Source organism: Triticum aestivum, chromosome 3B (genome assembly GCF_018294505.1).
Source record: "Triticum aestivum cultivar Chinese Spring chromosome 3B, IWGSC CS RefSeq v2.1, whole genome shotgun sequence".
Classification (NCBI taxonomy): domain Eukaryota; kingdom Viridiplantae; phylum Streptophyta; class Magnoliopsida; order Poales; family Poaceae; genus Triticum; species Triticum aestivum.
Window position 1 is genome coordinate 453,757,122 of NC_057801.1, and position 17,081 is coordinate 453,774,202.

The window sequence follows — 17,081 nt, forward strand, 5'->3', positions numbered from 1 at the left end:
CCCCTTTTAGTAGTATTGGCTTTCCTATGGACTCAATGTGATCTTGGATCACTAAAATAGAAATGAAGAGTCTGTTGCTTTTTGCCAATATGTATCCTTAGCATTTTGAGGGGACCACATTTCTAGTCCATGCCATGCCATTCATTGAACTTCGTGAAATATTAATCTTGAATGGATATTAGTTCAATGAGCTATATGTTTTTTATGAATTACCAAAGCCACTTGGGGATTAGTTGCACTTTTAAACTCCCCCTTTTTGGTAATTGATGACAACATATAGATCAAAGCTTCGACAAATGATAAGATGAGTGAATTATATCATCACTTTGAGAAGTATGTGATAAGCAAGAGCTCCCCCTAAATTTTTGCATTATTCAAAATTTGTGTTTGAATGCAAATGCACAATCGATTAGGATTATGGGTCACTTCCATGTCACATGCATCTTGGTGGAGCGCACAAAATGATAAGAGTTAAATAACATGCACTCATCACCAAAGATAAAAGGGATTGATCATACACAAACAATCATAGAGATAGATATGCAAGCACACATTAAGCATACTATGATCAAACAAATAATCATACAAGGTATCTCACGAGCATAACACATGTGTAGCATCAAGTAGCAACAACCAACCAAAGTAGCAAGGCAAATGAAAAACCAACAAAAGCAAAAGACTCTCTCTCTCTATCTCTTTTGAAGCTTTTGATCTATACACTTTATCCCCCTTTGGTAACAAGTTACCAACAAGTTTTAAAATATATAGTGTTATACGACACTCTAGGCACGATATCTAGGAGCTCCTGAAGGGGTCTTCTGGCTTGTAGCTTCGGTGTGCATAGATGGCATTGAGAGAAGACCATCCGCAAATGCTTCAGCTGATGTCTGTGGAGCTGGTGGAGTTGACACTGGAGGAGCAACTGTGGCTATGGTGATAGGAGCAGAATGAGCAGACCTCAAGTCTGCAACTAGCTTAGCAGAAGACCTTTGTGCCCTTGGCACTGTCTGGAATCTATCTGTAGTAGGTTTGTCATCTCTGTCCTCGCCATCATCTCTTAGATTCTCAATAATAGTCTGAATCTCAGTGACCTTGACATCAAGGTTGTACATTTTATCCTCAACAATCCTTTCTAAGCTCTCCTGATTCTTAGTCAAGTTGGCCAAACTCTTCTCAATCCTCAGGGTAGCTTCTAGCAGATATGTGAGCTGATCTTTTTTTAGTCTTGAGATTCACAATAGATGCATCTGGAGCACTTGTTGCTTTTGCTGCTTTGGCAGCCTTTGCCTTCTCAATCTTCTCCTGGGCCTCAGCTGAAGTAGGATGTGAAGCATCCATGACAACTTCAATGTCCTCAAAATCTGGCCTAAGAGGTAAATGCTCTTTGTCAAGTAGATATGTTCCAGTTCCAACCTTGGAATTGATCAACACCTGATATGTGGAGCATATCCACATTACCTCTTTTGGTCAGCAGTTATCCTCTTGACTATCTCAACTATCAAACTCCTGACCTTGAACTTTTGGGGAACATCAAACAGATGCAGCGGGTTGATGGAGTGACCACGTATCATCCTATGATCTCTAGACTTTGGAAATAGGGTATGCCTTAGTATGGTATTTGTGGTGGTCAGTCCAGCTAGCAGATAGTATATGGAGCCAAACTTGTGAGTATCCAATGCAGCTTCAGGAATGGGCTTGTACATGTGGGCCATAGCATTGTGATCCTTCCTAGGTTTTCCATATACATCAATATCATCTTCATCTTCTTTTGGAGCATTGATGAGCTTAGCCCACTCAGAGATTGATGATTGGTACCTGGTGCCCTCACTCATCCACACTATCTTCCCATCTGGATAGAAGTGTGCAGTGGAGTAAAATTGCATCACCATCTCATCGTTCCACTTGGTGAGCTCTTGTCCAACAAAACCATCAACTCCATTCAGCCAGAAGCTCTCATGAACGTGGGGAAAGTAATCCTCATTGGCATCAATATATTTCCATCCCACTTCATGTCACACACAATGGGCTTCTTGTCAAGCAACACAGTCTCATAGAAGTTATGTTGTTCTCTGGTGTGGAAACGGTAATCATCAGCAGTCCTCCTCCTTGTGGCATATGGATCAGTCTTCCTCCATAATCTCAAACTTGCATCCTTTCTCAGTTTCATGTTCTCAACTACTGGATGATCATCATTGTGGTCTAGAATATTTGGCTTCAATTTTCTGAGTACTTGGGGATCCTCATATTCTTGAACTTCTAGCACTAGGGCCTTGTTCTTCTCTGCAACAGGAATGTCCCTGGTTGATCTCTTTGGAGCAGAAGTCTTGGGGGCAGTCTTGGGCTTGGGCTTTGCTACTTCTTGAGCTTGCGTTGGTTTTTCCCTTGAAGAGGAATGGGTGATGGAGCAAAGTAGAGATAAGTATTTCCCTCAGTTTGAGAACCAAGGTATCAATCTAGTAGGAGGTACACGCAAGTTTTCACCCAACACGATAAAGGGGTTGTCAATCCCTTCACGGTCACTTGCAAGGATGAGATCTGATAGAGATAGATATAAAAGATTACTAAAACATTAAACAAAATAGAAGTAAATAAATTGCAGCAAGGCATTTTGGGGTTTTTTGGTTTATAGATCTAAAAATATATGATGGAAAATAGACTCGGGGGGCATAGGTTTCACTAGAGGCTTCTCTCTTGAAAGAAAACATATGGTGGGTGAACAAAATACTGTCGAGCAATTGATAAAAAAGTGCAAAGTTATGAAGATATCCAAGGTAATGATTATGAATATAGGCATCACGTTCGTGTCAAGTAGACCAACTCCTGCCTGCATCTACTACTATTACTACACACATCGATCGCTATCCAGCATGCATCTAGAGTATTAAGTTCATAAGAACGGAGTAACACCTTAAGTAAGATGACATGATGTAGAGGGATAAACTCAATCAATATGATGAAAACCCTATATTTTTATCCTTGATGGCAACAATACAATACGTGCCTCGCTACCCCTACTTTGTCACTGGGTGAGGACACCGCAAGATTGAACCCAAAACTAAGCACCACTCCCATTGCAAGAAGAGCCAATCTAGTTGGCCAAACCAAATCGATAATTCGAAGAGAAATAAAGATATCAAATCATGCATATAAGAATTCATAAGAGATTCAAATAATATTCATAGATAATCTGATCATAAATCCACAATTCATCGGATCTTGACAAACGCAAAAGAAGATTACATCAGATAGAACTCCAAGAACATCAAGGAGAACATTGTATTGAAGATCAAAGAGAGAGAAGAATCCATCTATCTACTAGCTATGGACCCATAGGTCTGTGGTAAACTACTCACGCTTCATCAGAACGGCAATAGGGTTGATGTAGAAGCCCTCCGAGATCGAATCGCCCTCTGGCAGGGTGCCAGAAAAGGCCCCAAGATGGGATCCACGGGAACAGAAGGTTACGGCAGCAGAAAAGTATTTTGGTGGATGCTTCTGGTGGTTTGGGAATATTTGTGAATTTATAGAGCTGGTTTTATGGTTAGGGGACTCCGAGGGGCCCACAAGCCCTCAGCCCCCCCCAGGGTGAGCCCCTGAGGCTTGTGGCCTCCTCGGGGATCTTCTGTCCCTCTCTCCAAGTTACGTGGGTGTCTTCTGGTCCAAGAAAAATCATCGCGAAAGTTTTATTCCATTTGGACTCCGTTTGATATTCCTTTCCTGTAAAACTCAAAAACAAGGAAAAAAACAGAAACTAGCATTGGGCTCTAGGTTAATAAGTTAGTCCCAAAAATAATATAAAAATAGCATATCAATGCATATAAAACATCCAAAATAGATAATATAATAGCATGGAACAATCAAAAATTATAGATACGTTGGAGACGTATCAGGCTTGGAGGGAGCAGCACCAGTCTTAATGGCATCAGCCATTAACTTCTAAGACTTGGCAGGTGGTGCTTCTGCTTGCTCTTCCTCCTCATCATCTTCTTCCCTCATGGAAGGTTTGCCAAGAACCTTAGCAGTGGTTGTTCTGGCCCTCTTCTTCTTCTTTCCATCACCACTCTCATCATCACATTGTTCAAGAGTGAACTTCATAGTTTCTTGAGGCACAGTTGACTATCTTAGTTTTGACATAGGAGCTCTCCTGGCAGGAGATTTCTTCTGGAGGCCAGGCTTGGTGGTAGCAGCTGCAGCAAATTCCTTCTTAAGGACTTTCTTCTTTGAGGTCACTTCTTCCTCAATTACAAAGTCTTCATCCTCACTATCCCAATTTCTCTTCTTCCTCTGTCTGGTAGTAGCTTTAGGCAAGTTGCTAGGGGTGCTTCTACTGCCCTCATCATAGCTGCTGCTTGGACTAGTGCCCTCATTGAGGTTGACATGTTCCTCTAATCTGTTCTGACTATCACTAGCTTCAGACATCTCTGCAAACTGACCTTGTGAATAGATGGATATGGGTAGCCGATGAGCATAAAAAACATCATGTTTTTGCAAAAGTTGAGACAAAATCTTAATTTTAGTTTTCTGCAGAAAGCATTTCGGAGCTAACAATATGATAATCTCGGTGACACCGAAGCACTTAACAGAATCTAAACATGCAGTATCGGTCAGACCGAGCTGCAGTTCGGTGACTCCGAGATGCTAGGGTTTCACTAAGAAATTGCTTTCGGTCTCACCAATCAGTACGCTTCAGTCAGACCGAGTTGTACTTAGTGCAATGGCCAGGGCCAATCGGTGGGAATGAAACCTTCATTTTGGTCGGTCCAAGATGAGCTCGGCGGAAACCTAACTCTAAGACTTTGCATCAAATCTATTCTAAAGGAACTTTTGTGTGGATAGGAAGCTTTCAATCGTGGCAAGAATACAGGCAAAAACTTTGTGCATTGAATCAGATAATGGAATTTGCAAAAAGGGTTCAAACCATACCCTAGCTTGGTGATGGCTCGCAATGGCCTCAACGGCGGAGGGGATTTCCGTTGACGGCAGCAGAGACCTGCGACAACGACGCACAAGTGGAGACGACGATGATTCGGAGACCAAGGGGCGGCAACAATGGCGGTGCGGGCTCGAGTGTTTGAAGGAATTTCCAAACGACAGGCCACGGTATATATACCCATACATTGTCGGTGGCGCCAAGTGGAACGTCTCGATGGCACCGAGATGCAAAACTGCTTGTAGTTGCTGCAACTTGGTGAGACCGAATCGTTCTAATCGGTGGCACCGAGGTGAAAACCTGGATCAATCTAGTGGTTTCGGTGGGACCGAATATGAGTGTATTTGTCTGACCAAAATGCACAGGAAGGTTTTGGAAGTCAGCCCCTGACGGATTGGTGACTCCGAGTGCTCCTCACCCGGAGGGTCCGAAAAAGACTTGTTCAAATTTTGTGATGTAGTATGAATAGAATTTGAGTAGATAAAAGTCATAGATAGCTAGAGAAGGTTCTTAAGCATTCTTGTCCATCCATTTGGCCAATAAAAAACAAACAATCAAAACTACAAATGGATGTCCTCGAGTGGAGAAATTATGCAACCAATATGCTCACACAATATGATAGCAAAATGAAACATGTCTCAAAGCATGCACAAACAATTCTATCATCTATCAAGCAATTGGTGATGACTAGGTCATCTATATATGAGTATATTGACTGAGGAGTCACACGAGAACATTTGATCGTAGGTCATACTCATCGTTTAAGCACAAGTGGGATTACCACTTTTACATAAAGCATTGATTTGTTCACACCATTAGAGTTGCTTTAGCTCAATTTTAAGAGCAAGGCTACCCCCTAGATGTAATATCCCCCCTAAGAGAGATGAACTAACCTTCGGTTTTGTCGATGATGACTTCACATAGATGTTGAAGATGTGGATGTTGAATGTTGAAGTAGATCTTTTGGAGCAATCCATTGGAGTTTTGCACTTTCAATACATGCATGGGTTAGTCCCACAAGGAACATACAAGGATATCCATAAACATAGAGTGAAACACACATATGATGATGTCCATGAAAGCATTAGGTTACCTTGTCCCTTGTCTTACCAACAAGAGGGTTTGTGACTCCATGAACTAGTGCAAGATATGATAATTGATTGCACATGTCCTCGCCAAAATGAGTATGAGTGAAGTATATTGGCGGAGTCACCCTCAAGAACACTCTAGTTCTTCTTCTTCGGGATCCACATCAACTTGATGGGAATCCTTGTAGTTGTAGTCATACTTGACAAAGTAGAACTTGACGTAGTCTTGGGAACCCATTTGACCATGGCCTTAGGAGCTTCTTCAAATGAATCAATCTCTTCTTGAAGCTTGTCCTTGCCTTTTAGCTTGTGGTCTTGTGGTGTAAGATCATCTTGAGCTAGTGTTCCCTTGAAAGAAGTGGGCTCATACTTCTCTTGTTGAGGAACAAATCTCGTCTTGGGATATTGATCTTCTTCCCACTCAACTCCATTGGCATTGAACTTTCGTTCAAAACCAACACCTTGATTCTTTCGGTGCCTTCCTTGCTTGCATACAATTTCCTCAAATTGCTTACTTTCGGCAAGGCTCTCATAAACACCTTTCTCTATAATTCCTTTCAATAAGCTATTTTCTTGCTCAAGTGTAACTTGGCTAAGAGAATCATTAGTGGAATCAAGATAACTACTAGGCGCAACAATATTGGATTTAACATGGTTATTGTCACTACTAGAGGAAGAATCTTTTTTGTTCTTGTTGCTAGATTTTACTTGTGGCATGTAAGTAGACAAGAGGAGACGTTTGGCAAGATAAGAAGAACTCTTCTTTCGAAGATCATCATTGATAGCCTTTAGGAACTCATGCTCTTGCTCTAAATTTAGCTTCTCGAAGTGTAGCTTCTCATGAGTCCTTAGGAGCTCTCTATGGTCCTCTAGAGTTGTTTCATGAGCTAACTTAAGAGTGTTTAGTTCTTTAATTAGACGCTCAAACTCCTTATTATCAATGTCATTCATTTCATCTTGATTAGCATGATTATTAGCAAGTTCATCATAGTTTTCATCAGTAGTGTTGTCAACAAGTAAATCATCATCACCTAGCAAATCATCTTCATCACTATTGAAATCAACATACTCGGGGTGTGATACCTTAGGGCCTTTAGCCATGAAACATCTTCCAATTCCTTCATTTGGTGAGTCAAATATGTCGTAGGAGTTGGATGACACAAGTGCAACACCGGCAACTCCTTCATCTTGAGTACATTCGGAGTCAGAGTGATAGCTTCTCTCGAGTAGTTGTCGGAGTCGAAACCGGATACCCATTCACCAATGTGAGCTTGATGTCTTCGTCTTGTGTAGCTCTTTGATGACTTTTCCTTCCTTTTCGAATCCTTGCTTCTATGAGAGGGTCTTCGTTCATAACGGTCATATCTACTCCTTCTCTTTCTTGGAGGTGGTTCATCTCTTCTACTCCTCATTTTTTGGTGAATCTTCTCTTTTCTTGTAGGGAGCCGCACACTCATTGTAGTAGTGTCCGGGTCTCCCACAATTGTAGCAATTACGGTCATGACTAGAAGATCTTTTGTCATTGTAGGATCTTGACTTGGAGCTTCTATTCGTGTAGAACTTGTTGAAGTTCTTCACCATTAATCTCAATTCTTCATTGGAGACTTGCTTCTCACTTGATGATGCAGGAGTATCACTTGAAGCTTTGTAAGCACCACTTGAATTGTTGTGGAGCTCTTCCTTATCCTTGAGTGACATCTCATGAGCAACAATTCTACCAATGACTTATGTGGGCTTGAGATCTTTATAGTTGGGCATCATTTGGATCAAAGTGCACATGGTATCATATTTTCCATCCAAGGCTCTTAGGATCTTCTTGATGATGAATTTGTCGGTCATCTCATCGCTTCCCAAGCCAGCAATCTCATTGGTGATGAGAGCAAGCCTAGAGCAAATCTTAGCGACTCCTTCACCATCCTTCATCTTGAACTTGTCAACTTGACTTTGAAGCACATCCAATTTGGATTCCATGGCGGACTCGGTACCTTCGTGCATATCAACCAAAGTGTCCCAAATTTTCTTTGCATTCTCAAGGCGGCTAATTTTGTTGAATTCTTCGGGGCATAATCCATTGAAGAGAATATCGCAAGCTTGAGCATTGTATTGCAACATCTTCATTTCTTCTGCTATCACTTCATGATCCGGTTCTTTTCCATCCTCAAAGAAATCACCTTGCAAGCCAATACGCACAACAGCCCGAATGGCGGGGTTATGACCAAGAATATGCATTTTCATCTTATGCTTCCAACTAGCAAAATTAGTACTATCAAAGTAAGGACCTCTACGGTGGTAATTTCCCTCACTAGATGTGGCACTCCGATCCGCATGGAGCACGGGTCCTTAGCACGTCAGCCCAGGATAACACCTGACACATGACAAGTCCATGATACAGCATTCTAGGTACAAGAATATTCATCAAATACATGTGTATATAATTACATCAGTGATGAATATAATCTTCTGGCATAGCCCTAAGGCTATTTACATGGCAGCGGAAGTCTATTAAAATGGCGGCAGAAGTCTTGGCAGCATATCACTCTGGTTGGGCTCCACAACTCACATGACTAGCAAGATTATGGCCTAGCACGACGGAACAAGTGAACGACCTACAAAACTAGCATGACACGCCAGGTCAGTACATTGAATGTACTTGCAAGACAACCAAATACATAGCATCCAAACAAGCAGAAGACAAAGAAGGAACCAAGCGTATGCAATAATCTAGCTCATACCAGAAACTAAGCATGGCATAATATCAACCGAAAACATAAATCAAACTAACATCATGGCATCCACTAGCATGGCAACAACATGGCATAGAAAATTTATTTCTAACATGGCAACAGCAAAACGTAGCATATCATCTCAATTATATTAATCAAAGCATGGCATGGCATCATGAAACTATGCTGAAAATAAACTACCAATCATATCAAATGCAAACATAGCATGTTAACTGTATGCAACCATCTCATGTTCTACCATGGTTCTTTAAATGCAAACATATTACTCATGCAATGCAACCAAACTTGTGCACTGAGCCCCTCGGACTCTCTTACCAACGGTGATCACCTCATTTCCTGATCACAAACCGAGACAAACTCGTGATCCTTACGGCGATCACAACCCGACCAATAAATGGCTCGTGATCCTTACGGCGATCACAACCCGACCAATAAATGGCCCGTGATCCTTACGGCGATCACAACCCGACCAATAAATGGACCGTGATCCTTACGGCGATCACAACCACATTAATTAGCTTAATTATTTCCGGTTTATCCTCCATTTCGACCAAGACCCGATAGTGTAGCCTACTACGAACTTCTGCCCATGACCGAGGACGCGGCTATCGATAGTTTAAATACACTCTGCAAAGGTAGCGCACTGTACCCACACCACGGAACCCATGGCCTCGTCATCCCATTCGGGTGGACCAACGGCATTCCGACGAAACCGATCTACTGTCATGACACTCTCCCGGCCACTCCGACTCACTCCCCTCTGGGCTAAGTCATGGGTGGCCCCGCGTCTACCTCAAGACACAACAACCACCGTCGTGGCCACGATCCACACTGGGACCTCATACCAAAACTCAACTTAACAACAGGCTCACAAGGCTTATGTCCGCCTACCTGATCAGGGTAGCACACACCCATAACCTTCCCTAGTTGGAGGCACCGACCAGAGGCACAACAATAGACCGCATTAAGGCCGTCCCATACCGGCAAATGTGGTTGACTAGAAAAAGTTTGATTTGGCGGCACTATGACTCAATCCCATCGATGATGGAGGAGGTTTGTTATTATTAAGTCATTTTAATTCCTTCTCCATCATCATGAACATGAATGCAACAATGAGCATACATCATACAAATGCTTTAACAAAACATCGAGCTTCTCAAGTGAACACTTACAGCATAAAGAACATGACAATACCAAGTACTAACATATCCATGGTGCATTACCATCATCATAGCATTTTATAACGATGACATGAAAATAAATTAGAGTAGTGGCATGGCATCATCAGTAACAACATTCTAATTATCATGGCAAGAAGTAGCATGAAAACACAAGCATGCATGGTAAGCATAACATAATAACTGCAGATGAAAACGAGAAGAAATAACTACAACTACACACACACAAGGTGCAAGCAAAGTCAACGTGCAAGTTCGGGGCTCATGATAAGAGGTTGGCTTGCCTGGGGGTCGACAAATACTCCGGGAAGAAGTGAGAAACGACCGCGGAATTTTTTTGCCAGAAACAGTTCTCTCTCGGAGGGGGCTGTTTACGGACAAGGAAAAATGGTCATTTCAATATGTCAAACCATAGTGAAAATGATGGGAACGTAACGGGCTCGACGAGACGAAGACGTGGGCGTTGGATTTACCTCAATCGGAGTTACGGGTAAAAAATACGGGCGTTTAAAACACAGGGACTAATCTGTAAAAATACTTCTACAAATAGGTCCTTGGCAGTTTTAAACAGACGCGTCTTTTCTGAAATACGCCTTCGAATCAGGAAAACGGCTTCGCAGACGGCGCCTCCACTTAAGTGACATGGCGTGGACCGGGCCAAAGGGGCAGAGGCGGGGCCGGGCTCCAGTGCCACTGATAGGTGGGGCCACGGTGCTCGCCTGGCCAGCCTGGCCAGGTCAACACGCTAGCTGGCCGCTTCCTTTCTTCTCCCCGACGCGCGCCCACGGGCAGAGAACGGCCGCACTCCGGCGACAAGCCCCGGCGACATGAGCCACCTCCGGTGAGGCTCCGGCCACCGACGTGCTCACCGCGGAGTGGCGCATCCGTTTCCCCACTCTATGGACTCCAGCAACGAGGGGAGCGACGGCGTCCTTGAGAATGGCGGACAGCGGCAAAGGGCTTCTGTCGATGGCGAACTAGGGGCTCTGGCGAGGGAATGAGGGGGCTGAGGCTACGGGGAGGGTCGCCAGACCTTGGGGGAGACGCTGGTGGAGGAGGAACGACGAGGGTAGGCCCTGGTCGCTAGAACTAGAGAAGACCGAGGCGGCGGCCATGGCGATGGGGAAGAGATGGAGAGGCTCCGGGCGAGGGGGAGAGCTGCGGGGAGAGATGGGAGGGTTGTGGACTGCGAGAGGGGCTGAGAAAGGCTACTTATAGCCACGGGGAGAGCTCGAGGGGGAGGGGGCAAGGTGGCACACGGCGGGCGACGTGTCCGCGCGTCGGCGATGGTGCAACGTCGGCAGTCGCGGCCAAGGCTCACGGGAAGGGGCGGGAAGGTGACGAGGGGGATGCAGCCGAGCAGCAGAGGCTCATGGAGATGAGGGGCACTCGCGGACGAGAGGGAGAAGAAAACAGAAGAGAGGAAGAAGACAAGATCACGGGCGCTCACTATTCGATCCTTGGCATGGCTCGTCAGAGAAGAAAACGGAGGGGGAGCGGGGTCCAGGAGAACGGCGACGACGAGGGGGAGCTGTAGGACATTAATGGTGAGGTCGGGGACGGTCGGAGCAGCACTGCCGATGAGAACAGTGGCTAGACCACCGTTTTGGCAGGCTTCGCTCATGGTCACCACTAGCATGGCGCGCTCTGGGGATTTTACTGAGGTTAAATCATGTCTAACGCGTAGTACTTCCAGAGTGGAGTATTATCACGGTAAAGAGACAGACAGAGACAAAAGGCACTGAGTAAACCAAGCTCCACAAGGTTTCTGTTGCAAACTTGGCAACATGCTGGAGATAAAACCAGAGAGGATGAAAGGTAAATTTGATGTCTGGTAGGCTTAGGGTAGAAAGTACTATGGTCCTGGGGGTTTTGAGGTCATTAGGACAAATATTTAGCATAGTTGCTTAACAACTACTAAAATATGTCCAGTAACCAAATGATGATGAAGCACTCACTAGGGGTATTGGATTGAGCTATAACTTGTCAAATCATCATGATTTGGTCATAAGTAGATGATGTAAAAATATCACACCAAATGGACTTACCAAATTGGTACTTGCTTCACAAGCATCACTTTGGACCAGAAACTTGGGAAAATTCTAGGAAAATATTCGCTAAATACAATTAGCCAAACTCTTGGGTAGGTGGGTTATATGGATAGGAGAAGGCTTTGAATTATTTTCAGCCATAATGGAGCAAGATAAAATATACTTTCTTCACAAACTGAAAATTTGGACAAAGAACAAGAATTGCTCCTGTGCTCACATAACACAATGAAATGTGCTGAATTTGGGTGAACACTAATTATTTGGGATACTTGAGAGGATGGAAAAGTTTCATCCCATTTGGAAACTCTATGAAGGTACTTCCTTCACAAAGTGACAATCTGGTCAGAAACTTTGAAAATTTGCACAAGGAGCTAGGATGGATGCATTGAGCTCATCATTGGTATCCGTGGGTTATTTATCAATATTAATCACCCTGCCAAATTTCAGCTCAAATGTAGTTAGGAATAAGGCACTTCCTTTGCAAAATTTCAAAGAAGGCAGAAACTTGCATTGGATCATGTGCCCAATTTTTGACTTGTGGAACATGAGATAAAGATGGAACTAGTGATTATATAGCAAGGACAAGCTCCACAATTTATGTGAGAATTTTCCCAGCTATAAAAATAGTAGTTCCTTTAGAAAATGGCAGAAATGCAATATTGGTATTAAATAGGAAAAAGCAATTTTCCTTATTTAGTTATGACCAATATAATTGCCAGAGTTTGGGTTAGGCATAATTATAAACTCCACCAATTCACATGAATTTAGGAGATGGCTAGCTATGCCTTTGGATTTTATTCCTCAGAATGGCAAGAAAAGGAATAAATCACAATTCAAAAATATTGCATGGGACTTGGCAATATTTTTGCATATCCAAGGTTTAGAAGGATAGAAGGGTCTCTAGGAACAGATGGGATGATCAACAGATCAAGGAAAATGATAGCCCCTTTGGAATCACAAAGGGCATAATCAAATCCCAAAAAATTGGAATTAGGGTTTGAGAGGGTTTAAGATGATGCAACTGAGGTCTTGCCCACTGAAAAATACATGAGCAAGTTTTGAAAGGTTGGAAATGACAAGAAATCTCAGAGTCATCAGCAAAACTTAGGAGAAATATTTTGGAAATGAGTGCCAGGAAGGAATAACAGCACAAAAATTGATAACCGAATTTTGGGGTTGTTACACTCGCCATACTCTCCTAGGTTGTGAAACCAAGGCTATGATCACCAAGGCTATGGAAATCGAGGCAAATGGAGACCAAAGCTTTGATACCACTTGTAGGATCGAAAGTAGGTATAGAGGGGGTGACTACACTACTTGACCAAATAAAAACCTAACCTTTTCCCAATTTTAGTTGTGGGCAGATTTTAGCAATTAGCACAAGTCAAGCAATCAACCTACACATGCAATTCTAAGAGTGTAGTTGCGGAAAGTAGAACATTGCACATGAAGGTAAAGGGAAAGGTTTGGAGAGTGCAAACTCAATGAAGACACGGAGATTTTTGGCATGGTTCTGATTGGTGGTGCTATCATATGTTCACATCGATGGAGACTTCAACCCACGAAGGGTAACGGTTGCGCGAGTCCACAGAGGGCTCCACCCACGAAGGGTCCACGAAGAAGCAACCTTGTCTATCCATCCATGGTCGTCGCCCACAAAGGACTTGCCTCACTTGGGTAGATCTTCATGAAGTACGTGATCTCCTTGCCCTTACAAACTTTTTGGTTCAACTCCACAACTTGACGGAGGCTCCCAGCCAACACCTAACCAATCTAGGAGACATCACTCTCCAAAAGGTAATAGATGTTGTGTTGATGATGAACTCCTTGCTCTTGTGCCTCAAATGATAGTCTCCCCAATACTCAACTCTCTCTCACTGATTTGAATATGGTGGAAAGATGATTTGAGTGGAAAGAAACTTGGGGAAGGCTAGAAATTGAGATTCTTATGGTAGGATTGGTATATCTTGATCTCAACACATGAGTAGGTGGTTCTCTCTTAGAAAATGTATGCTGGAAGTGTAGGCACATTCTGATGGATCTCTCACATATGGAGAAGGGGATGGAGGGGTATATATAGCCTCCACACAAAATCCAACTGTTACACACATTTGAACCAACTCGGTCAGGACGAATAGATGAACTTGGTGAGACCGATTAGTTCACAATGTGAACGTTAGGAATCTCGGTGGGACTGACTCAACTCAGTGGGATCGATGTGCTAGGGCTTAGGGCAAACATTAACTCGGTGGCACCGATTGCATCAACTCGGTGAGACCAAAGTGAAGCAATAAGGCAATAGAGAGAATGTCAAGCCAACTTAGTGAGACCGCTTGCATAACTTGGTGAGACCGAAATAAATGCAACAAGTCACAGAGTGTTGGCAAGGCCATCTCGGTGAGACTGAGACCCATATCCGTGAGACCGAAGTATTAGGGTTTCTGGCAGTGGCTATGTCATCGGAACTCGGTGGCGCCGGATAGAAAGAATCGATGGGGCCGAGTTGGAGTTTGGGATTTTGACATATTTGGATGGAGAAAGTGGTTGAGGTTATTTGGAGCAGTATCACTAAGCATTTGAGCAAGCAAGCCATTAACAAACACCTCATCCCCTTTTAATAGTATTGGCTTTCCTATGGACTCAATGTGATCTTGGATCACTAAAATAGAAATGAGGAGTCTTGAGCTTTTGCCAATATGTATCCTTAGCATTTTCAGGGGTCCACATTTCTAGTCCATGCCATGTCATTCATTGAACTTCCTGAAATATTAATCTTGAATGGATATTAGTTCAATGAGCTATATGTTTTTATGAATTACTAAAACCACCCGGGGTTTAGTTGCACTTTCAGTAGGTTTTTGTAATAGCTTGGTGGCGCTCTATTGTTCATCACCTGCCTCATCTTGGCCTTGAGCACTTCTTTATCCGAGAAGAGCTCGTTCCACCAATCTCCCATGTTGTCTCGCTCCCCGTGAATCAACGGTTTTCCTCAGTTATCTTGTTGGTTGTGCCAAGCAGACTCAACCTCAATGCGTCATGGTTGGGGCTGCCAAGTGATTCGTTCAACATGTCTTGGCCTTCCAAACCGAGAGTGCTATGGGGCTCGTCCGCATTGCCATCGGGATTGGCGTTGTTGTCATTGTTGTTATTATTCCCTTCGTTATTACCATTATAACCTCCACCGTTAGGGCCATTGCCGCCCCCGCCATTGTTGTTGTTGCCGCCTCCATCGTTGTTGCCATTGGGGGTGCCTACCGTGCAGATGTCGTAGGTGGAGGTTGTCGTCCACTTACCTGTGGGTGCGGCGGCTATTGGCAGGCTATCCGAGGACTCACCGACCTCCTCATTCAGGTCATCGACCTCCTAGGAGGCGCTTGTGAGGACATCGATTAGGTCCTCAACATTGGCAACTAGATGTGTGGTGGGTGGGTCAAAAAATCCGACTTTTCCCGATGAATCCTAGATCTGATCGTACACCGAGGTCTGATCGTCCGATATAGCCAGCTTCTGAATCTGATCTAAGATCTCGTTGAGGAATGATTTCTCGCGATCTTTCTTGGCCTGTTGACGTCACGACAATAGGGGGTATTTTTAAGATCATGCCCAACCCGGATCTTGGTTCTCGTTTTGTGGCTTGGTCTATTGCCAAGTTCTCGGGCGGCATCATCAGGTTCTGACCTGAGGTCGGTCCCAATGAGAGGTTCTTGCAGTCGTCCTGAGTCAGATTCGACATCAAGATCAAGGCGAGCATCTCGGGCTGCTCTTGGATCTGGTTTGATACAGAGCTCGTGAAAACCTGCTCTCCGCATGAGTTCGAGATATACTCCAGGTTGCCAAATCTTACAATCCGTCCTGTAGTGAAAGTTTTGACCTGGCCAAGGTAGCCGGTCGTGTCGGGGAAGAGGAAGATGCTACCGAGAACGAAGATATGCCCGGGCACGAAGGTCATGATCGTGTCGGTCTGCTCACCGATTGTGATCCCCATCGAATCATTGCGACTTCTTAGTGAGACCTTTTTGGGCCACCAATGATGGAGCTAATCTGGCAAATCTCGGGTAGGGGGTTCCGAACTAAGGGTCTAGAGATGATAGTAACAAGGACCTGAGTTTTTACCCAAGTTCGGGCTCTCTAGATGCTTGTGTATATTGCTTTCATATGGAGTACATATGATCTACCTTGAGATTTTTGTGTGTCCTCTAGTGCCCTACTCCTTGGTTTATATAGGTACCAGGGGGGGTCTAGGGTTACATCCTAGTCGGCTATGTGAAGGGAAGACGAGTTGTATATGATTCCCAGCATCTTGGAGTGTACGACAAGTCTTCGGGAACCTTCCTTCTGTACCATGGGCAACTTCGATGTGGCCCACTGGTGAACCAACATGGGGTCCTTGGCCCAGCCCATCAGGCCGGGAGACGATGTGGTGAAAGACCCCTAGTCCGGGAGGACAACGTCACACGACATCTCAAATGGCGACATGCACAGTGGCTCAGGCGACGGTGCGGACAACGATGGAGGTCCCTCCAACCAAGGAGACCTTGGATATGAGGTCGTCGTACCTCGCCTTGTTTAGGTTAGGTTAGGTTAAAAAAATAGTTTGAACTTGTTTGAATTTCATTCGTTTGATTGTAAATATATTGAAATTTAATAAATTTTCTTAGCATGAATTTCGTCTGTATTTTTGTTCTATCCATTTCAAATGGCCCGCGTACGGTTGGATGGCTGGCGCCAAGCCCATTGTCCAAGGACAAATTTGGATGTCCGTAAACATTTGATGCTGGTCTTTTGTTTGATGATCCGTGATTGGAGTTGCCCTTAATTAGTTATCGTGCACAAACGCTTTGCATGCCAATATATGCTCCAGATGATTGGCCAAGCAAAAGTTTCGTGAATGAATCATTCTATTGCCATGATGCGAGAAGGATGGAAAAAGAAGAAATCACATGAGTCGTGTTTGATATATCATCAACTTTGCAGTGCTCCCCCCAAGACTCCAGGACTCCAGGTGAGGTGAGTAGCGGTAGGCAGTAGCACTAGCACCACATGCTATGCAAAGCGTGCATGCTTGCTCGTGTCGTCAGCAAAGCAGCTGC